This window comes from Panthera uncia (genome assembly GCF_023721935.1).
Source record: "Panthera uncia isolate 11264 chromosome A1 unlocalized genomic scaffold, Puncia_PCG_1.0 HiC_scaffold_17, whole genome shotgun sequence".
Lineage (NCBI taxonomy): Eukaryota > Metazoa > Chordata > Mammalia > Carnivora > Felidae > Panthera > Panthera uncia.
Window position 1 is genome coordinate 18,134,607 of NW_026057577.1, and position 22,782 is coordinate 18,157,388.

General features: G+C 42.8%; 1 protein-coding gene across 6 annotated transcripts in view; it reads left to right on the forward strand.

The window, feature by feature from the left end:
* The first annotated feature begins 21,880 nt into the window (after window positions 1-21,880).
* The window catches only part of CSNK1G3 (casein kinase 1 gamma 3), a 100,304-nt gene continuing 99,402 nt past the window's right edge, over window positions 21,881-22,782 (forward strand). For 5 of the 6 annotated variants that reach the window (XM_049649104.1, XM_049649107.1, XM_049649108.1 and 2 more), the window contains exon 1: window positions 22,109-22,199. The gene's annotated coding sequence lies outside the window, so the exon portion shown is untranslated. Of the gene's footprint in view, window positions 21,962-22,108; window positions 22,200-22,782 lie in introns of those variants that run through there. The other variant, XM_049649105.1, reaches the window with a different exon arrangement.

The following is a 22,782-nucleotide window of genomic DNA, read 5'->3' on the forward strand; positions in this document are numbered from 1 at the left end:
CTCTCTGACCCTCCCCCTGTTCATGCTCTGTCTCTCTCTGTCTCAAAAATAAATAAACATTAAAAAAAAAGTTTTAATTCAGGGCTGCTGGATGATAAGACGTTCTGTGCTCACCCAAGATTTTGAGCTAAACTTTTGAATCTCCTGTTTGATCAATAGCTACAGCTGCCCTCCACATTTCAGAAATCTTTCCCAGTGCAAGTAATACAATGTTAGATATAAAAAACTTTGCTTTACATTGAAAACATGAAGCAGAGAGGTAAATACCCAGAAAAGATGGACTGGCCAGCAGCGATTACAAAGAAGAGAACTTTGTTCCCTGTTTCATGTTGTTGGTTTGTTTTTTCTTCTTTGTTCATTTGTGCTGTATCAGCTTGAGGTCAATTCCAGTGATGAATGGCTCTGTCTCCTCGTCTTCTTCATCGTCGTGGTAAATCCTTGTCTGCTTATGCAGAATTCAAGTAATTCAAGACCTTTTGGAACTGAGTCAGTCCTTGTGCATCTATGATGAAAAGTGAAGGTCACTTTCAAATGAGACAAGGTGGTGTAGACCTCTTTTTCCCCTGTGCCTTCCTGCTAAGCATAACTATAAGCCTTAGAAATGGTGCAAGAGACAACCAAAGGAGAAATGTAAAATGTGTTTACAAGAACAGTAGTTAGGGTGTCTCCTGTACTCCTACCCAACAAAAGAAGGTCACCCAGATCCAGAGTTTCTTGACTTTCAACTTAGCAATAGAAGGCAGCTCAGGTGGGCTCACTCCTTCCCCCAGATTACACTGAAGTCCCTCTAACAACATCAAGTGAGCCTGACAATGCCAAGAAGGGGGATGGATTGGGAACATTGCCAGAAATAAGAGACCAGAGGAGGTACTGTTTTTCTCTGCTGGATCTGAGACTCTCCTTTTCAATCCTTTCCCACTGAGAGATAGTGAGGGAGATAGGCAGGGCTAGCAGATGAGAGTCCATAGCCTGATCTGGGAGATCTCTTTGTCCCCACAGGTCTGAAACTGTCCTCCTTCACTCATAAACAGCCAAAGCAGCATGGGGAGGTGGGATGAGGAAGCACAAGTACCAGAACCTCTTTTAAAGATGAATTGATACCCATTTTACACAATCTCTTCCAGATAAAAGAAGAGGAGATAATGCTTCCCAACTTACTTTTTGAGGCTAGTATTATCCTCATACCAAAACCAGACAAAGTCCGCACCCAAAACCAAACGAACAGCAAAAGTACAGACTAATATTTCTCATGAACATAGATGCAAAAATCTTTAACCAAAACATTAGTAAACCAATCGTAACTGTGTTAAAAAAAAATGTACGTCATCATGAGGAGGGATTTATTCCTAGTTTTACAAGGCTGATTAAATATTCAAAAATCAGTCAGTGTAATCTACCATGTAATAGGCTAAAGAAGAAAAATCATAACATCATGCCAGCCGATGCCTAAAAAGCATTTGGTTGCAAACACCTGTTCATGATCAACACGTCCAGAAAATTCAGAACATCAGGTCATTAGCACAACCCTCTACAGAAAACCTGCAACTACCATCATACTTGATGGTAGAAGACTAAGGTCAAGGTAAGCACACCCACTCTCAGCATCTTAATCACCATAACAACGGGAGTGCTAACCACTGTGATAAGGCAAGAAAAGGAAAGAAAAGGCATACATTTTAGAAAGGAAGAAATAAAACAATCTCTCTTGGCAATCGACAAGATTATCTACCCACAAAATCTCAAGAAATCTACAAAATAAAGCCCCATGGACTAGTAAGGAAGTTCAGCAAGATCACAGAGTACAAGATCAATACCCAAAAACCAAACACATTTCTATATACTAAGAATGGATATTCAGAAACTACAATTAATAATGCAGTTACTGCGGTGCCTGGGTGGCTCAGCCGGTTAAATGTTCGACTTTGGCTCAGGTCATAATCTCACAGTTCGTGGGTTTGAGCCCGCGTTGAGCTCTGTGTTGACAGCTCAGAGCCTGGAGCCTGCTTCCGATTCTGTGTCTCCCTTTCTCTCTGCCCCTCCTCCACTTGCACTCTGTGTCTGTCTGTCTGTCTGTCTCTCTCTCAAAAATAAATAAAACATTGTAAAAACTTTTTAAATAATGCAATTACCATTTATCATTGCTCCAAAGAAAATGTAATACTTAGATATGCCTATAAGAAACTTTGTACAGAATCTGTATGCAGAAAATTCTAAAAGGCTAAAAAATTTTAAATGCTGACAAAGGAAATCAAAGGAGACATAAGTAAATGGAGAGACATATCAAATTCACAGACTGGAAATCTCAACTGAGTAAACATGTCAATTCTCAAATTCTTCTATAGATTTAGTGCAAGTCCTATCAAAATTCCAGCAAGAGTTTTTGAGGACATAAACAAGCTTATTTGAAAATTTATATGGAGAGTTACAGGCCCTAGAATAGCTTTAACAATCATGAAAAAAGAATAAAGTGAAAAGCATTACTCCTCCTGATAGTATGGCTTTATAATTATATAGCTACAGTAATCCAGAATATGGTATTAGCAGAGGGATACCCATAGAAGTCAATGCAACAGAATAGAAAACTTAGAAATAGACCCCCACAAATATACTTGACTGTTTCTTGACAAAGGGGCAAAACCAATTCAAAGGAGAATGGTAGATTTTTTCTTTAGAAACAGAGCTGGAGCAGTTGAAAAAGCAATTAAATAAGCAAAATGAAAAAAAAGACCACACACACAAAACCTCAAACTTAACCTCAAACCCATATAGATGGCAAGGAATCACATGAAAAGATGTTCAAAATCATTAGCATTTAGGGAAATGCAAATTAAATAACAATGAGATATCACTACACACCCACAAGAATGGCTAAAATAAAAAATAGCGACAGCAGCCAGTGCTGGTAAGGCTGTGGAGAACTGGGGCACTCATGCATTGCTGATGGAAGTTTAAAATGGTTGGGCCATTCTGGAAAAGAGTTTGGCGGTTAAAACAAAAATTAAACATCTAACTACTACCCAACTCGGCGATTGCGTTTCTGGGCATTTATCCCGGAAAAATGAATACTCACATTCACACAAAAAACTGTACTCAAGTGTTGATAGCAGCTTTATCCATAGCAACTAAAAATTGGAGTCAGCCAAGATGTCTTTCTGTAGGTGAAAGGTTCAACAAAGTGAGGTAAATATGCTGCATGGAAAACTACTCAGCAACAAAAAAGGATGGGATACTGATACGTACAACAATTTGGGTGAAGCACCAGGAAACTTTGCTAAGGAAGCCAGTTCCAAAAGGTTACATACTGTATGGGTCCATTTACATCCCACTTTTGAAATAACAAACTTTCAGGGGAAGAACAGGCTGCCGGGAGTTGCAGTGAGGACGGTCCTTTCAGAGGAGGTGGGAGGAAGGTGAGTGTGCTTATTATAAAGGAACAACTTTTATTTTACAAAGAGAATGCAGAGGGATCCTTGAAGTGTTTAGTATCCCAACTGTGGTGGATATATGAACCTACTCAAGGGATAATATTGTATACAAGTTCACGTACACACAACTAGGTATAAGTAAAACTGGGGAAATCAGAATAAAGTTGATGGATTTTATTAATGTCAATATCCTGGTTGTGATATTGTACTGTAGTTTAGCAAAATGTTATCATTTGGGGTAAACTGGAAATAGTGTACAAGGGATCTCTGTATTATTTCTTTTTTTATTTTTCTTTTTTTTTTTAACGTTTATTTATTTTTGAGACAGAGAGAGACCGAGCACGAACGAGGGAGGGTCAGAGAGAGAGGGAGACACAGAATCTGAAACAGGCTCCAGGCTCTGAGCAGTCAGCACAGAGCCCGACGCGGGGCTCGAACTCACACACCGCGAGATCGTGACCTGAGCCGAAGTCAGATGCTTAACCGACTGAGCCACCCAGGCGCCCCTGTATTATTTCTTATAAATGCATATGAATCTATAATGATTTCAACAAAAATTTCAGCTAGAGGTGAAGAAAGTCAGCTATATACATCGAAACATAAAGTTTGCAAAGTTAGGACAATTAAAAAGAAATCGGTTGCAAATGTATGCACCTTCATGGTCTAATTTCAGAAGCTGGAAAACAAGGACAGAACGAAATAATCTGAGATAACTTTATACAAATGATGCATCCATAAAGGATTCTCCTAGGTAATTAGGTTCTTTGTCATTATATTTAAGCTTTAGGAGAATTCATGCCCTTTCCAAAATGCTCTTTGGTAGGGGCACCTGGTTGGCTCAGTGGGCTAAGTGTCCAACTTCTGCCCAGGTCATGATCTCACAGTTGGTGAGTTCAAGCCCTGCTGACCGCACAAAGCCTGCTTCAGATCCTCTGTTTCCCTCTTTCTCTCTCTGCCCTTCTTCCACTCACACACACACAGACACACACACACACACACACACACTCTCTCTCTCTCTCTCTCTCTCTCTCTCTCTTTCAAAAATAAATAACAAAATGTTAAAAAAACGATCTTTGGTGCTTCTGACAGAAATAACACAGTATTTGGAAATTGGCTGGTAGCAATTCTAGCATCAGTGACTAGAAATATTTTGACATGTTTTTGAGGAAATATTCCTGTATAAGTTCAAATTCCTCCAAGTATTTAAAAAATCTTGTAATGTTTATTTATTTTTGAGACAGAGAGGTGGGGGGGGGGAAGGGCAGAGAGCAAGGGAGACACAGAATCTGAAGCAGGCTCTGGGCTCTGAGCTGTCAACACAGAGCCTGATGCAGGGCTCAAGCCCACCGACCATGAGGTCATGACCTGAGCCAAAATCGGACACTGAGCTGAGTCACCCAGGCTCCCCAAATTCCTCCAAATGTTTTTAATGTACAAGGAACAATCTTGCCTTATACTCAAATTTCGTGTTCTCAAGAAAATGTAATTTTTAAAAAAGTGTTTATTTACTTATTTATTTATTTAGAGACAGGGCATGAGCAAGGGAGGGACAGAGGGGGTGGGGGGTAGAGAATCCCAAGCAGGCTCCAAGCTGTTAGGGCAGAGTCCAATGCAGGTCAAACTCACGAATCATGAGACCATGACCTGAGCCGAATTCAAGCGTCCGATGCTCAACTGACTGAGCCACGCTGGTGCCCCAAGAAAGGGTAATTTTTAATAAAAGTATAACTTATAAGAAGAGCTTAGCCATCTACTGTGACCATTTTCTACTTTTGTGCTGAACCAATTCATGAGGTCATCCACTGGGACGTTAAGTTTTCTACATGACCAACTTTATCGTTTTTATAATAATTAAGGTCATTGTAAGGAGGCTAAAATATAAATCATTCCAAGATATGTAACATATCACTCGTCCAATGCTCCTTTCAGCATCGTTTCAAAAGTTTTAGTGTAAGCAACCTTCAAACAAGAAATTTTGGTATGGTTCCTTATCATCTGTTGTCCCCCTTAGCACAGATTGGAAGAGAGCAAAAAGGAAATTGGTGAAAACATCAGTTGGTGCTAACCTTTTTTTTTCCTGTATAAGATGAATATATAGGGGTACCTGGGTGGCTCAGTCAGTTACGCATCCAATTTCAGCTCAGGTCATGATCTCATGGTTCTTGAGTTCGAGCCCTGCATAGGGCTCTCTGCTGTCAGTGCACAAGCCTGCTTTGGATCCTCTGACCTCCTGTCTCTCTGCCCCTCCTTCACTTGCACTCTCTCGCTCTCAAAAATAAGTAAACATTAAAAATTTTTTTAAAAAGTTGAATATAGAGAACGACTTATCCATGCAAATGGATAAACCTATGCATGACAGTATGCCAAAAGGCTTGATATGTCAATATGGTTTTCATTGCAATGTGGTAATACGATTTCCATCTGAGCTTCGTTCTGAGGTTGTGATCTTCCCCGGTTCATCCCTTGGCCTACAGAAAACTATTGAAAGGTTTAACTTTAATCAAGGGGTCAGCCTATGATGGCGGTGAGGATCCCAAAACAACAATAACGACAGTAATAAATTAACGTATGAGAAGGCAGTGAAGTTAAGTCAAAGCTATAAGCAGACCAGAAATTACATGCCTAAAAGCCCTTCAGTGTGGAAATGGTCTGAGTCAGCCAGAATTCCCCTGGCACTTACACCTCCAAGAGTCAGTGGAAACCACATCAGTTCTCAGAAGCATGTGTGCGTTTGGAGCGGTGGGCATGTTGCCAGTGCAGTCTCTCCATGGTGATCGTCTTGTTATAACATCAACCATCAGAGAACCATCAGCCCGTGAAAGACAAAGCAAAGGCAATATTTTAACCTTAGTTAATATTTTAAAAACACATATTAATATTAGATATTTGTGTAGCTGGTACTAGTTTTATGGGCACTGCAAATTTGATTATAATTTCAACTCTTAACAGTCACTGGGTTATCTGTTAATCTTTCAAAATGTACTCCATGGTGTTTCAACCCCTGAGAGTTAATTAAGTTAAAATGAAATGCTATCCTAAGCATCAAAGAACAATCCCACTAATGAGGAAAATAAAAGAAGGTCCCTATTTTCAGGAGTTCTGCTATTAAAAAGGATATTATAATAGAAAAGGCTGTTTTGTGATCTCTTACTGATAGAGAATAAAGGACAAAAGCTGGAGTGTCTTGGCAAGCATCAACATCCAGAATATTTTTCTAGGACCTATACTGATACCAAGAAGTATTCCTAGTATGGTAATAAGGCAGATTGACATGGTCAGGTGCTGGACAGCCAGTTGCTAAATAATGAGGAATTTTGTAAGATGATTGGTACCACGTTGGCAGCTTAAAATTGGCCATGGTGGGAATATTTATATCGCAGAAATTAGCAAATTCTGCAAATCATATCTCCCTTCTCTTTGGAGAGCCATTAGTTAAACACTGACCGCCATACCACTGGATGTAACTTACATTGGTGGTGTAAGTGGTCTCTTACGTTTGTAATTTTGAGAGGAGGATCTGAGAAAGGTCCTACCTATTTTGAAATCACTTCGTAACTAGTTTGCTACAATAATCATGAGGCCACCTTTCGATAGAGTAATGTACCCAGAAAGTCGGTCTGATGGTGAGCGATAACTTAGAAAATTAGAGCAAATTGCTGTGTATACTCTTGTCTAGTTTACAGAGCTCTCAACGTGGTTGGTGCCATTCGATCTTTACAAACAGTCCTGGAAGGCAGGTTTCAGTGTTATTCTCATTTTACAGGTGTGGTAATTGAAGCTCAAATGGATTTAGTATCTTGTCCAAGGTTACACACCAATGATGGAATGGATCAACTTAGGCTTTCCATTGCTAACTTCGGAAAACTTCTATGTCAGGTCTTAGAAGGAAAAGTATGCTAAGTTGGGCACACATACTAATTTGTTTGGACTGGGAAATCTGGGTTGGAGAAGGGTGTGGACGATGAACTGGGGCTCCAATAATGGGTAGAGTATTCCCAAGCAGCAGGGAACAATAAAATAGTACTTGATAATTAAGCAGGGAATAGCTCGGGAGAAACTATAATATCAGAAGAAGGCTAGGGATTGTGCCAAAGGTAAGGCTGCCTTCAAACACAGGTGATTAACTGAAGTCATCAAAAAAAAATCTAAAGTATTATAAGATCTGGAGATTAAAATCGGGAAGTTAATGTCTGGAAATGAGCAGTTTTAGGAAGTGGCTCCACTCCTAACCTTGAAGATATTTAGAGACGTAAGTTTGGTTAAGGGTCACTTTAGCAATTTACATCATTCTAGTTAATGGGGTGGTTTGTGTGGGTATAGAAGTAGGTTGGTGTGGAGAACAGGAAAGGTAACTAAAGAGGCCAGGGAGAAATGATCATAGGGACTTTGTTCTAATGTACAGAGGCCTAGGATGTAGACCATTTGAACCAAAGAATGATGTTGCGATTAGCTCAGGTTCTAGAAGTGGGATTAAAGTGGAATTCATTTCATAACACTTGGATCTGACTTAGCTTCCAAAAACAGAGGTACCCTTTACTTCCTGGGCTTTATTTCCAGTAATTTTATGAAGCCAGTCGTCATAATCCAATCTGAGATCTGGGAGTCTACAGTTTGTAGAAAGAGATGGAATTAAAAATGGGTTGGGGGAACCCATTTATACCAGAGATCAACAAAACTTTACTCTGGAAGGGGCATGGGTCCAGGAGGTTTTTTGGAGGTTCATGTGGTTCAATTTGTTTGCTCACATGAGGCCATATGGAGTCAAGGTCCTTAAAAGTATGTGTGTGCTTCGGTGGTGGTGGTGGGGGGGGGATGGGTGACATAAAAAACAACTACACTCCACAACAGAACACCTATCTGTCTTTCTGTTATATGTTATATACATAAACATGCTTATATATTATACACACATATATACATTCTGTAACATATATTATGTATGTGTTATAGAAAGGCAACATATTATACACACATACATTTAGAATCTGGGCAGCTACAAATTTACCGTGACACCCCTTGGGTCTGCCCACCCCATCCTCAATCTTGTTCAGGCCTGCCCAATGGTATGGTGGCAGTCTCCTGCCACATTAAAGAATCCCTGAAACATATAATCGACTTGCAGACAGTAGAGAGATACATGGGAAACTTTTATTACTGAGACCACAAGAGAGAGATCGTAAAGGGAGAAAATACATTTGAGGCAAGAAGGGGATAAGAATTAGACCTTTGGGGGCACCTGGGTGGCTCAGCTGGTTAAGCGTCCAACTCTTGGTTTCAGCTCAGGTCATGACCTCAGGGGTCCTTGAGTTCGAGCACCGTATCAGGCTCTGCACTGACAGCATGGCACCTGCTTGAGGTTCTTTCTCTGCTCCTCCCCTACTCATGCTCTCTCTCTCTCGCTCTCTCAAAATAAATAAACTGACAAAAAAAAAAAAAAGAATTTGAGCTTTGATGGGCTGGAGTGTCTACAACATCATGCTAGATCATTTTGTGACACGTTTTGTTTTTCAGAAGCATAGATTTGATAACCCATGATAAACTTATTTTAGTCATGTTCCTTAGGGTGAGACCTGACAAAGATGTGGGCTGATTCTCACATTTTCACCTCAGACTTTCCAGGCTGTTAGAGTCCCTGCTGCATTGTTTACGTTACATGGGAAAACTCTGTATTAAGGTGAGACGGGTGGGGAAGGCATGTAGAAGGGAAAAGTCAAGAAATAAGTAAGAGGTTTGGGGATCTAAAGTTATTTCAAAGTTTTTGTCTCCATAACTTCTGCTCCCCTGTGTTCCTCAACACGGTGGATTATAATGATCTGTTCAAAGGAGAACTGACGTGGCATTCACCAAACGGGAACAGAGTAAGGAAGGAGGCGGTGTTCTCTTATTCTCCCCACAACAAAATCACAACCCTTCACTGGAAGGCAGCCCATATGGGTAGCATCAAATCATGAAGCAAAGAAGGCCCTGGCTTCACCCTCAGCATGGACTGCAATGACAGGGGCACTTTAAATTCCGAACACTTGACATTTGATAACCTTCATTTAGCCTAATGAAAGCCTCTTGGCTTGGAGAAAGAAAAGTGGTATGCCCTAACACGCACGCACACACACACACACACACACACACACACACACATTAGTTATATTCTGAATTGAACACCTCTCCACACCTCCACACATAACTGCCTGCACAGTCTCACCTCTTCAGAGCCACGAGAGAGGTCTTCCCATGGAAATCCAATTATGGCCAATTCTTTTCTAGAATTCACCAGCCACTTCCCTTTACATACGTCATTTGCAAAATGGACTTAATAAAAGTCTGCACTCACGGGGGTTCTGAAATTAAAGGAGTACTTGGTATATGGTAGGCACTCCATAAGTGTTCAGTGGTATCTTTGTTATTATTAGTGTTGGTATTATATTGATTTGATGTGTAATGATTTGAGAGTTATTTTGTACTTAAGATTTTTGGGGGGAGGCGCCTGGATGGCTCAGTCGGTTAAGCGTCTGACTTCAGCTCAGGTCACGATCTCAGGGCTCGTGAGTTAGAACCCAACATCAGGCTCTCTACTGACAGCTCAGAGCCTGGAGCCTGTTTCAGAATCTGTGTCTCCCTCTCTTTCTGCCTCTTTCCTGCTCATGTTCTCTTTCTCTCAAAAATAAATAAATGTTAAAATGTTTTTTTCCATCACTCATGGTGGTTTAGTTGATAGTAGCTTGGGAGCGTCATTAACCACTGCCAAATAAACAAGTTCCCGTGATTATACATTTTGAGGCAATACATAAAGAATGCCACGTGAAAAGCATCTTCTTGCGCAAATGATTGCCTGCCCTCGCTTCTCTGTTTGGGACTATATTTGAAAATGCTGTTTGTTTTCTCTGTGAAAAATGTATTGATTTAATAGCACATTTGTCCTAATTGGAAGTCATACGGGTTTCCTTGTACCTAAGTTTTGGCTGCATCAGAAGTGAAAGGCCTTTCTCTTTGAGGCACCTCTTTGGAACCCCTGGTGCGAAATTGCGGAGTATCATATTTAGGTCACACCGGCCCAAATACACTCTCCAAATTTGAAAGAACAAAACTAGTCATTTTCATGGAATGTGCCAAATAAACAAACAGAAAAATTTTTGTCACCTATTTTCTATACTTCTGTGTCATTATCAAAAGAACCACAACAGATAATAGTATAACAAGATAAAAATAATGGGGGAAGTAAGAATATGTAAAACAAGATTATTCCAGAGTCGGTTGACCAACATGCATGTCATAAGGTACATGGACTATTTAGAAATAGGCTACGAAGCCAGCTCTACACTTCCTAGGAATCAGCCCCTGAAGTAAATATAAGAGTTAAATGATTTATCACATCTGGTAAGATGAGAGCAAACGAGCTGTTTAAAAAAAGCACAGCTCCACCTGGTATTGTAACTGAGAAATTTGTTCCTTGGGTCCTCATGGAGAAGACATGATGTGATATAGCCAATATCATCCCTAAATATATTCCTAGTAATTACCATAATGAGTTTCACAGGCCTGTTCCTTATAATGTCCCTTGATGTCAGCAAGGTCATAACAGAAGGGAACGGTTTGGTAAAAGCAAATCTATAAAGGTGTGCATTGGGGGCAGCGGAAGAGACACAAAATAACGTGGGCCAGGTCTATCTGACTAAATACAATGATAAATTTAGGAGCATCTCCAGAAACTAGACTGTATATATTTTAAAAAACCCCCCAAAAATATTTTTTCAGATTCATTTTCAAGAAGTATTGCATGATAAGGCGGTTTAAAGTTACCCTCTCAAACAAACACCTCTCTTGCTAGTTAATGGCAGACCCTTTAATTACAGTGACATCCTCTTATCAAAGCCAAGTGTAACCAGGGCGTGTTTGGACAAACACTCACTTCGAACAATGTAACCTCCTACCGAGTCCTCAAGGATAAACTAGCTGAAAAGAGTATCTGGTATATGGAATTTTAAGGAGTTCAAAGTTGGAGAATGTTTACTAAGATTAATTATTAATGACGATTGTGTACATATGTGGCTGAAAAGAGCAATATACCGTACAATGAAGCCAATTGTACACAAGCAAATATTGATGCTTTGATTTAAAGAACCTCTCGCTCTTTGGGACTTGACATTTAGAGGCAGAGTTGATCAAGAAGCATGACTACAAACCGAGGTAATTCTCTGACTGGTGCTGTTTCTGGTGAGTGCTCTAATTCTCGAAGCTGTGCATAGAAAAAGGTCTCAGTTTTTCCTCGGCCTGCCCTTCTCCATCTCTCTCCCATACACGTCCTTACAGTTGCTCTGATTCGGCTTGGTATAAATTACTAATTTAGGATCCCTCTTCCCTGTGTTCCTCCTTCCCTCCGTCACTCCTTTGCCAGCTGCGATGCACGGGAGTCGTTTTACTAAGAAATTCCTCAGTATGATAGTACGTGCCAGGGTCTCCTTATTTACCTCTCCTGCTACATCCTGAACAGCAGTATAAATACACGGACTTTGGAGTCAGACACACCTGTATTCAAATCCTAGCTCTGCCATTTACTAGCTGAGTGATATGAACACTTTGCTGTAATTCTCTTCGAGTCTTACCTTTCTCATCTATGAAAAGAAGAAAATGGGGTGTCTGGGCGGCTCAGTTGGTTGAGCCCCTGACTCTTGATTTCAGCTCAGGTCATGATCCCAGGGTTTTAGGATTGAACCCCGAGTCGGACTCTGTGCTGAGAGTGGAGCCTGCTTAAGATTCTCTCTCCCTGTCTCTTTCTCTCCCTCTGCCCCTCTCCCCTGCTCTCTCTGTCTCTTTAAAATAAAATTTAAAAAAAAAGAAAAGAAGAAAACGATACTTCTCTATGACGATTAAGAGATGTTTTCTAGAAAGTGCCTAACACTTTATTTAGGCACTCAGTAGTTGTTAGTTTCACTCTATCCCGGTTCCTATTACATAAGGCTTACAGGCAATAGTGATAAAATGATTCTAAGAGTGATGTTTGTAAGTATGGGGTTCTTAACAACTGGGGTTAGGATTTACCTTTTTTTAAAAAAAAAAAAATACTCAAACTCAACAGAACAAATGAATCACCAAACAAAAAGCAGAATCAGACCTGTAAATATAGAGAGAACAAACTGATGGTTGTCAGAGGAAAGGGGGGGGTGGAGGGATGGGCAAACGGGTGAGGGGGGAGTGGGAGGAACAGGTGTCCAGTAAGGGAATGAGCAGGTCACAGGAATAAAAGGCAGAGCATAGGGAACATAGCCAATAGCATTGTAACAGTATTGTCTGGTGCCAGATGGTAGCTGCACTTGTGACTAGCACAGCTACTGTATAGAGAAGCTGAATTACCACACAGTGAACGAATGTGCCATTGTGTGCCACCTATACTCAAACATTTTTGAAAAATAAATAAAGTCCTCAAACCCTTCTGTTTGACGTGGTGCCTCCTAGAATAATGGCCCCCGAAGATACTCACACCTTAATCCCCAGAACCTGTGACTATATTATCTGACATAGCAAATGAGGCTTTGCGTTGAGATTAAGTTAAGAATTGTGAGACAGGGAGATGATCCTGGATTATCCCCGGTGGACTCAATGCAATGACAGGAGCTCTTACGAAGGAAAGAGGAAGACAGGAGAGTGAGCGACAGAGGAGGTGTGGTGAGAGAAGCAGAATTCAGTGAGGTGATGCTGGTCTGAAAAATGAAAAGGGGCCTTGGGGCGCCTGGGTTGCTCAGTTGCGTGGGTGTGTGACTTCTGCTCAGGCCACGTTCTCGTGGTTTGGGAGTTAGAGCCCTGCGTTGGGCTCTGTGCTGACAGCTCGGAGCTGGAGCCTGCTTTGGATTCTGTCTGTCTGTCTCTTTCTCTCTCTCTCTCTCTGCCCCTCCCCTGCTTGTGCTCTGTCTGTGTCTCTGTTTCTCTCAAAAATAAATACAACGTTAAGAAAAATTAAAAAAAAAAAAAAAAAAAAGAAAATACCTGTCAGGTCATGATGATTTCTTTGTGTGTGTGTATTTGAATTTCCAATTCAAATTCAGGATACAAGGCCGTTTAGTTGGTCTTCTTTTTTTAAAAAAAAAAAAGGTTATTTATTTATTTTGAGAGAGAGAGAGAGAGAGAGAAATAGAGTGGGGGAGGGACAGAGAGAGAGGGAGAGAGAGAGAATCCCAAGCAGGCTCCATGCTGTCAGCACAGAGCCTAACGTGGGGCTTGAACTCACTATTAGATTATGACCTGAGCCAACGTCAGATGCCCAAATGACTGAATTGCCCTGTACAAGTGCTCTGTAGTTGGCCTTTTTTTTTTTTCTTTCCCATCTGTATCAATATCAGGGATGGCAGAATTAAAATACGCCATAATTACTCATTTTGCTTCGTCCTATATCACAGTCTCAGAAGAACTACATCAATACTACTACCAACAATATCATTACTGAAAAGCCAAATCAAAACAAAACGAAACAAAAACCACATCTTTTTTTTTTTTTTTTTGGTAATTTTTTGTCCTTAGGATATATCTCATGAGGGATATATAGTCAAATTACTATATTTTAAAATCACTTGGAAATACAATCTTTTAAAACATCATTTAACATGTGCAGGAGAGAATCATCCTCTTTTCCCTCTACTTACCAATCATCATGTCCATATCTGCCAGATAATTATTTCTATTGCTGTGGACAATGTTGTAGTCTACTGAGTTTAATACTAACAACAACGATGACGATGATGATGAACATTTACTGTAGCAATCACGTACAATTGGGTTTTCTTTACCTGGATATGAATGAATGCTGAAGCCAGCTTCTATTTTCTCTTTTGCAACCTTAATCGTGACTCAGTAGCCTGTTCAACACTACTGATAGACTTCCAGTAAGATATTAATGCCTTGTTTAGAGGCACAGAGGATGAAAATGAGGACCACAGCCCAAACACTGCACACATAGATTCTCTTTAATATTTATTTTTTTAAATTTTTTTTAATGTTTATTTTTGAGACAGAGAGAGACAGAGCATGAATGGGGGGAGGGTCAGAGAGAGAGAGGGAGACACAGAATCTGAAACAGGCTCCAGGCTCTGCGCTGTCAGCACAGAGCCCGACGTGGGGCTCGAACTCACAGACCGCAATATCACGACCTGAGCCGAAGTCGGATGCTCAACCGACTGAGCCACCCAGGTGCCCCTCTCTTTAATATTTTAAGACCAGAACGAAGCTGATAAGGCAGCTTGCAAAAACAAAGACTACCCCATCACTAAGTACTGACATAACTGTAGTAACTTTAGAATGTGCAATGTGTTATTTGCTCCATCGTAAAGAGACCCAGCTGATTTGTCTTTGCTGATATGAGTCAACAAGAGTTAAAGAACACAGGTAATATATGGAAAGGAAACGAGACAGAGGGTGAGATTGGCTTTGATGGTCATGACAGTGATTGACAAAAATACACTCGTAGGAGTGAGAGTAACAGTTCTAGAAAGCAGCAAGTATTGGCATTTGGTTGAAGTTTCTTCTCAGTTACATCAGGTCACCCAAGCTGGCAGAACACAAAGCATTAAGTCACAGTCCAAAGGGTTAGGTCTGCGCTTGGCAGGGTTCCAGCCAGAAGCTGAGGTAGGGCTCCGGGTGACTGAAGCAGACAGCTGCACTGAAATACAAAGCTTTAGCAGGGTGTGGCCGGCTTTGTCAATTAGGAGAATATGAGCCTAAAGCCACGGATCCTCACGACAACAGTAAGGCAGAGATTATATTAGGGTGAAGCCAAGGGAGCGAAGCAGGACTGAACCACAGCTCAGAATTCAAGTGTTCGTGTGGACACAGAACCAGGCCTCACGAGAAAGGATACAAGTAGGAGACAGCACTGAGCGGAACCAAAAGCCTAGTGATCAAGATTCTTCAGTTGAAAACAGTAGAAATGGACTCTGGGGAATGCAAACAAAACAGAGTTGTATGAAAGTTGTATCTCTGGTTGGGGCTGGGGTGGGGGGTGGGTCTTACAGAATTGTCAGGAAGCTGGAAGTCCTATTTTGGGCAGAATCCAAAATACTCCGAAGGCTAAGATGCAGAATGTAGGAGCTACGTGGTCAAGGTGCTGCTCTTGGAATGAAGTTGTCATTCCAAATATTTTTAGATTCCATGTACCTCCGCTCAAGATTCAAATCTAGGGAGAGAGCATCCATTTGGCATTCTTTAGACAACGTGTTCCCCATTAAGTCTCCCTCACCTAATACCACAGAGTCCCTGGCCAGAGACTACAATGACAGGGAGAAAATTCACCAGAAGTAAATTTGGGGGCTATTTAAGAGAGGGTAAACAGGTGCTGGACAGCCACTATACCATAAATGTCCAAAGATACATGGTAAAATCAAGAGAAACGGGGCCTGAGGCAAATTTAAATAATGTTTTGCCTGTAGACACAAAACCCATTCTGTATGTCTTAGACTTTTGAAGCTATGGAACTGCTTGGAGACCTGACATATTCTACTTTTTATTACCATTCACGTTGGATTAGAAAATACAGTTTCCTAAGGGTCACGTGACAGCTAACAATACATATATACTTACTACTTACTCTACGCCAGACACTGTGGTAAGCGCATTACAGATATGTCGTCGCATTTAATCTTCCGGTATCAGTGTGATGTAGGAAATACCGACTCACTTTACAGTTGAGCCAACTGAGGTTCAGAAGCCTTAAGTGGTTCAAGGAAGGGAAATGGGAGGAAACTGCAAAGCGGTATAGTCCTACTTATAGGAGAAGGAGAATGAGAACCAAACGCAAGTGAGGCTCTAAGTAGGGTATCCTCCCACATCGATTTTAACTTCTGTTGACCCTGCGACCGTGTTCAGTCAGACACGGCAACAATAGCATAATAGGAACAGTGGGAGGATGAAGACATGTCAGGAATTTAGCAATACTGGTTGGTGAAGAGGGGGCTGAATTTAAGACCAAGCATGACAGAGACTAAAGAAACAATTAGACACAGATGCTGACCCAAACGAGGTAGTCCTCTGTTTCCTGTCCAAAGGGCACATGAAGGTCAGACATGACTTAGACAAGCTTTAGTACCAATGTGGTCTTGTCCAGAAGAAGATTATAGTAAACCAGTAAGCCTAGTCAGTGTGTGGTATTTGGAGAAGTTCATTGGTCTGAGAGTAATCCATCCTAGCAGGACCCTGGCCAGAGACGTAGGGTGTAGTCAGAGCTGGGATTAGAGAACAATTTTCCATGTTGGATGGAGTTCTGGGAAAGTCTATAGTTTCAATTAGAAAGGGACACTAAAGGAGGCGATCAGTGCTATGGACTGGGAAAATATTACAGGGGAAAACAGATAGGGAAGGGGCATAGTTACCCAGAGTAGCACTCTGCTTCTTCAGCCAGAGGACTGCATGATTCTCATGGGTGAGGGCTGATGAGACACTCAGTCTTGGTCAGATTTGGCTCATGCAGTGGGATCTTGGAAAATATAGTTGTGGGGAGAAAAAGAATACCAAGGGATGGAAAATGGAGCAGGGGCCAATCATTACAACCATCTCTAAACCTTAGATTCACATATTACCCAGAGTTCAAGTTGTTCTTAAAACCAATACAAAAAAAAAAAAAAAAATCACAGCTTTAGCTAACTCTTCCATTTATCACAAAACATTCTTCAGATAGCCACAGTTGCTCACAAGCTGCCAAAATTCAGGCCTACTAATGGAAAAACACAAAAATTAAATTGCCTAGCTAGAGATTTAGCCATTCTTTTTGGCAAGACTCTTTTACACTTTTCATGGTGTTTAGAGCGTTTCTCTACACGCAGTTTTCTTTATTGAAGCTCTTTTTCTCAATAATGTATTCTTTCCCTCTTTGAAGGTTTAAATTGTTTGTCTACCAGTTGTCTTCCTTAACAAATGTCCTAACCTTCAATTTCTCTTTTATTTATAGATGGCATACTCTACGTAGAAAGTATTCCTTTGAGGATTGGTATGCCCTGAATTGTGTCCTCCTCCCCAAAATTCATGTTGCTGCCTTACCCTCTAATATGATGATATTTAGAGAAGAGGTTTTTTGGAAATACCTAGGTTTAATTGAGGTCATGAAGGTGGGGGCCTCATGATGGGATTAGTGTCCTTTTAAGAAGAGCTAGAGAGAGCGTGAGAGAGATCCCGTGCAGTGAAGAAAGTCTGTAAGAACATACAGTGAGAAGGCGGCCAGCCATCTGACAGCCAGGAAGAGAGCTTTCAGCAGAATCTGACCATGTTAGCACCCTGATATCAGTCTTCTGGCTCCCAGAACTGTGAGCAAATAAATTTCCGTTGTTGAAGCCCCCCAATCTATGATATTTTGTTTTGTGAGCCTGAGCTAAAACAAGGAGTCTTAACAATGTGATTTTTATTGCACATTACTTAAGATTATTATTATAAAACACAACAAAACCTTTCAGAGAAGTTTTGTGATTCTGTACCTGGTTGTTGTCTGTGACTGGCTTTTTCCCAGCATCTTTCCTTGCCTTCCCCTTGACTGCAGGCTTGACTGGGAAAGGTTATTTTCCTGGTCTTAGTAGAATACGTTGCTGTGCTCCCGGGCTCTGACTGTTATGACAACGTCTCATTTTGCATCCCTCTTGTTTCTACTTGAGCATTTACTTTTTCTTGATTACCTCTTTCTTCCAGGTAGTTTACCTTAACGATAAAAATGAAAAGGAAAGACATAGTTTGGCAATTTCTCAAGTCCTAGCCTTTGTCAGTCAGCAAATCACCATTCTAGGTTTACCATTACAGTTAAATAAAATATTTGCAAGAAGAGAATGAAGGCTTCTCGTTTTCATTTTGAAAAGTTTTCGTAAATATCTTAATCTCATGATTTTATATTTAAACATATTTACTTATTACATCATCTTGGGCAAGCTAATTAACCTGAGACCATCATTCCTCACTCCTAACAGGAAAAAATAACAGCTGCTATATTACTTGACAGGGTTGTTGTCAGAATCAGACAGAATGATTACAAGGAGTTTGTACAAATGTCTCCTGTTACATTGTTAGCTGGGAAATATCTGCCTGTATTTAACTCAGCCACATTGGCCACATAGTTGATACACTGCACCAGACTAGAGGGCTAGGTTCATCTTTGGTGCTCTTTTGTATTTGGGGGTTATTTCTTGATGAATTTCTGCAAAACAAGTTTGGCCAAGGAGGGCAGTTTAATGGCATGAACAAGGTGTGTAGGATGGAAATGATTATAGTACAAATCTCTACGCTGATGCTCTCATAATCCTCAACGGTGTGCTAGGAACTTGGAATTATCAAGTTTCTCTTTTGACAAAATGCTTTCTTTCCAGGTCCTACAAACGCGTTGCCTGAGAGAATGTAGGTATATTTTGCGGAGAGTAAAGCTGGCCACTTCCACTTTTTGTAAGCAGTAAGACTTGAAGTGGAAGCAAGAAGGAAATGGAATTGTTTTCCTGCTTAAAACTCTCATCGAAGACCTTATTTCGACACTCTCCACGGGTGTGTGTGTGTCAGCGGGGCTACTAGGCATGCACAGGTGTGAGAAGGGGAGAAAGAGAAGAATCAGAACATGGAAGGGAGACACTGGAATATTCACACTGTCTCAGACGTGAAATTAAAGGCCCCCAGAAAATTTCACTTTCTTTTTCTCCTTTCCTCAAACATCCACTTGATAAATCCCCTTTTTCCCCCCCTAAGAAATATATGGGTAAAACTTCTGTTGGCTCTTTTATACTGTTTTTCACAGTAATCTTTATGGTTGTTACATGTCTAAAGAGTGGAACAAATATTTACTTGTGTCAACAGAGGTACACATTCAAAAGAATAAAGTTCTGGGGAAAAAATGTGACACTGCTTTGGAAACATGTAAAATATTAATAGAACATAAGTATCTGAAGAGTGGCAATGCTAGGGAACATAAAAATTAATTGTCGTTGATGTATCATACAGCAGATGAAAAACTGTGATGTCTGTTTATGTTGAGACATTATGCTGCAAAACAAAGTTTTGGTAGAGATACCTGTGGTTTTTTCTGTCATTAACATAAGCTATCTTCACACCAGCAAAATCTTCTTACAATAGAATGATATGGCCATCTCATCGGCTTCCTACCTAGGTTACTTGCCAATTTTAATCTATAGCAACTTCTAAGCCTAACTTCAACAAAAAAGTCTTTACTGAAGGGTTAAAAAATGTAAATCTTTATTCTTTTCACATCTAGACATGTGATTTGATCATATTTATATACCTGTATTTCCTTTTTAAAAAAATGTTTATTTTTGGGAGAGTGCAAGTGGGGGAGGGGTAGGGAGAGGGGGACAGAGGATCCAAAGCCAGCTCTGAGCCGAGGCCAGCAAGCCAGATGTGGGGTTTGGACTCACAAACCACGAGATCATGACACTGAGCTGAAATCAGAGCTGAAGTTAGATGCTCAACCCACTGATCCACCCAGGTGCCCCCATATACATGTGTTTCTTTTCCTTTTTTTTTTTTTTAGCGTTTATTATTGAGAGACAGAGCATGAGCATGGGAGGGGCACAGATAGTAGGAGACACAGAATCTGACGCAGGCTCCAGGCTCTGAGCTGTCAGCACAGAGCCTGATATGGGGCTCAAACCCACGGACTGTGAGATCATGACCCTAGCCGAAGTCCACACCCAACTGACTGAGCCACCCAGGCGCCCCCATATACATGTGTTTCTTAAGCATTTCTTAGAACTTTGAGGGGTGGGTAGGAGGTATTCTTGATCTAAACTGAGCTTTTTGAGGCAGAGTAGAAAACGGTTTGTTATTTGCCGATTACAATGTTTGGAGTTCCCTGTATTGCAGACATTTTTTTTCCCCCTTTATTTGAGATAGGGTTAACTTTGTTTCCTGTCTGGTATTGGACCCTGGCAAAGATCAGAAACCTTGGGATATTCAATCTGATTAGGCAAATTATTCTCAAGTCTGATCATGCAAAAATCTTAGTTGCTTCTGAGTCTCTAATAAAATGATGGTGGTCTGGTAAACAGAGAAGCAGGGCTCTTATCAGTACCAAGTGATAGCCAGTTCTTCACCTCCAGTTTAGGAAAGAGTGTGAGGAGAGTGGTAATCAATCAATAAAAATCGATTGTAACAGAAAACAACAACAGCCTCTTTCCGTATAATTACGCCTGTGAAGTTTACACATTAACCTTATCATCAGGTAGGGAGGGTATCATCAGGTAAGGTAGGGAGGGAGAATATTTTCATTATTTTAAAGCGCATTGGTTTCACTGGAGACTTTTAAGTTTTTCCTGAGAGTGTGAGACAGAGACTCAAGCGTCATGACACAGAGCGCATCAAAACATAAAACTGTTCGATACATGAATTTTTAAACAGCGCCAGGCTATGAGTTTTCTTCATGCACACCTTAATGCTTGTCTTTTGAAAGAACTCGAAACGTAAGTAGTGTTAGGTAATCGCTAACAATTAAAAAGCTGTATTTTCAGAGTCCTCTGCAAATGCCTTCACGGCGAATCCATTTCCGTAGCGGTCTTTCAAAGTGGCATTATCTTCATCCCACTTAACCAGCTGTTAAGAGACAGAGAGAGAGAGAGAGAGAGAGAGAGAGAGAGAGAGAGAGAATGGCATCTTCTGCGTTTTCCGTGTGGGCAGATTGGACTGGGAAGTGGAGTTAGAAAACACCGGTTCCAGTCTGTGTTCGACAACTCGACGACCTGACGGATGTTTGGCCTCCCGAAACTTCAGGAGGTTCCCTTGAGACACTGAGATGGTAACGATCACGTTATACACGACCTGAGCCCACCAACGGAGTTCTCTACAGGCAGCAGCTGGGATGCAAACGTGAGCCACAATTCCCATCTCCAAGCAGCCGCATCCCTGCTACAGCACTGGGGTTATAACAAAGTGTATGTACGGGGGGGGGGATGTCAACCCAGTGAGGTCACTCCTTTAGGCCGGGGCCCCCAAATTCTGCACCTGGAGGGCTGTGCCCCGTAAAGCCTCGCCAACCCGACTTGGCACAATGGCGCCCTTAGGCTCTTGGCTCACCCAAGCCGCGGAATTTTTAGCAGCTCTCCTTAATCACGGGAGCCTTTTTCCTCCCAGTTCTCCCCAGAGACCTCGTCAAGCCTCTCCTCCCCTGGCCTCGCCCAGGGAAACGTACCCGTATCCACTATTACTCCACATTCCCCCTCACGCACCGCTCGTGCGGAGGTGGGGGAATGGAGGAGTGGCTTGGCTTTTATACGCCTTGCCAGCCAATGAACGTGCCGCCGTTCTTCCGGTCGGCGAGCCGGCCAATCCGAACAGGCCGGTGTAATCTTCGGCTCTACTCGGCTCTTTTCGCTGATGCGGGAGCTTGGGGGCCACCGCCGGTAGAGAGACGCTTTCCTTTTTTTATTTTTTTTCCATGTGTTCACTTCCGGGTCCGGCGCCGATCCGGATGCCCGAGGCAGAAGGATGTTTGACCTCCGGATAAGCGAGGCGCCGCTGTGCATTCATTCCCGGCTGCATCGGTGGCGACAGCAGCGACCCGGGCGGCGACTCTCCGGCCAGAGGCGGCGGTAGGAGGCACCGGCAGTAGTGCGGGGACCGAGTCCGAGCCGAGCTGCGTTCCCTCCCTCGCTCGTTCCTTCCCCCCCTACCTCGCTCGCTCCCTCCCTGCGTGGCTCGCTTTCCTCCTCCGGTCGCCGGCGGGTGTGATGTGCTGCCGCCGCTGCCCCCGCCGCCGCTGACTGACGGAGCAGGGGGCGCCGCCCGCGCCCGGGACCGACCCCGCGAGCTCGCGGCCGCGCCTCTGAGGTAAAGCCCCCTCCGCGGTGGCGCGCGGCCGGCCGGCCCCGGCCCGGCGGCAGCCTCGGCGCGGCCGCGGCTCCCTCCTTCCCGGGTGGGGCTGGGTGGGCTGGGGTCCCGGGCCGGGAGGGCTGGGGGTGCGGCGGGGGCGGCGCCGCGGGCGGGGGCCGCGGAGGAGGGGGTGGGCGAGGATCCCGGCGGGCGGAGGGTGGGCGGGAGGGGCCGCGGCCGGGGGTGAGGGCGCGGAGGGCTGGGTGCGCGGGGAGGGGGCCGCGGGCGGCGGGCCGGGCGGGTGCAGAAGTTGCCGAGCGGTGCGGCGCGAGTGGGGACGCGGGGGAGGTGGGCGAGCCGGGAGGAGGCGGGGGCTTCCTCGGGGAGGGGTTTTGAGGTCGCGAGCGCAGCCCCAGCGCTCCCGATTGTGTCCAAGACAATTACCTTCGGAGTGGGGGGTTCGGGAGGGCGGTCGGGCGGGAGGCATCGGGCTGCTGGAAGGAGGTGTCAGGGGCCAGCATTCATTCCAGGGGTAAACTTCCCGCTGGCGTGTTTGTTGGGGGCTGGGGGGGGGGGTCCGGGGTTTACCTATTTCATAGAG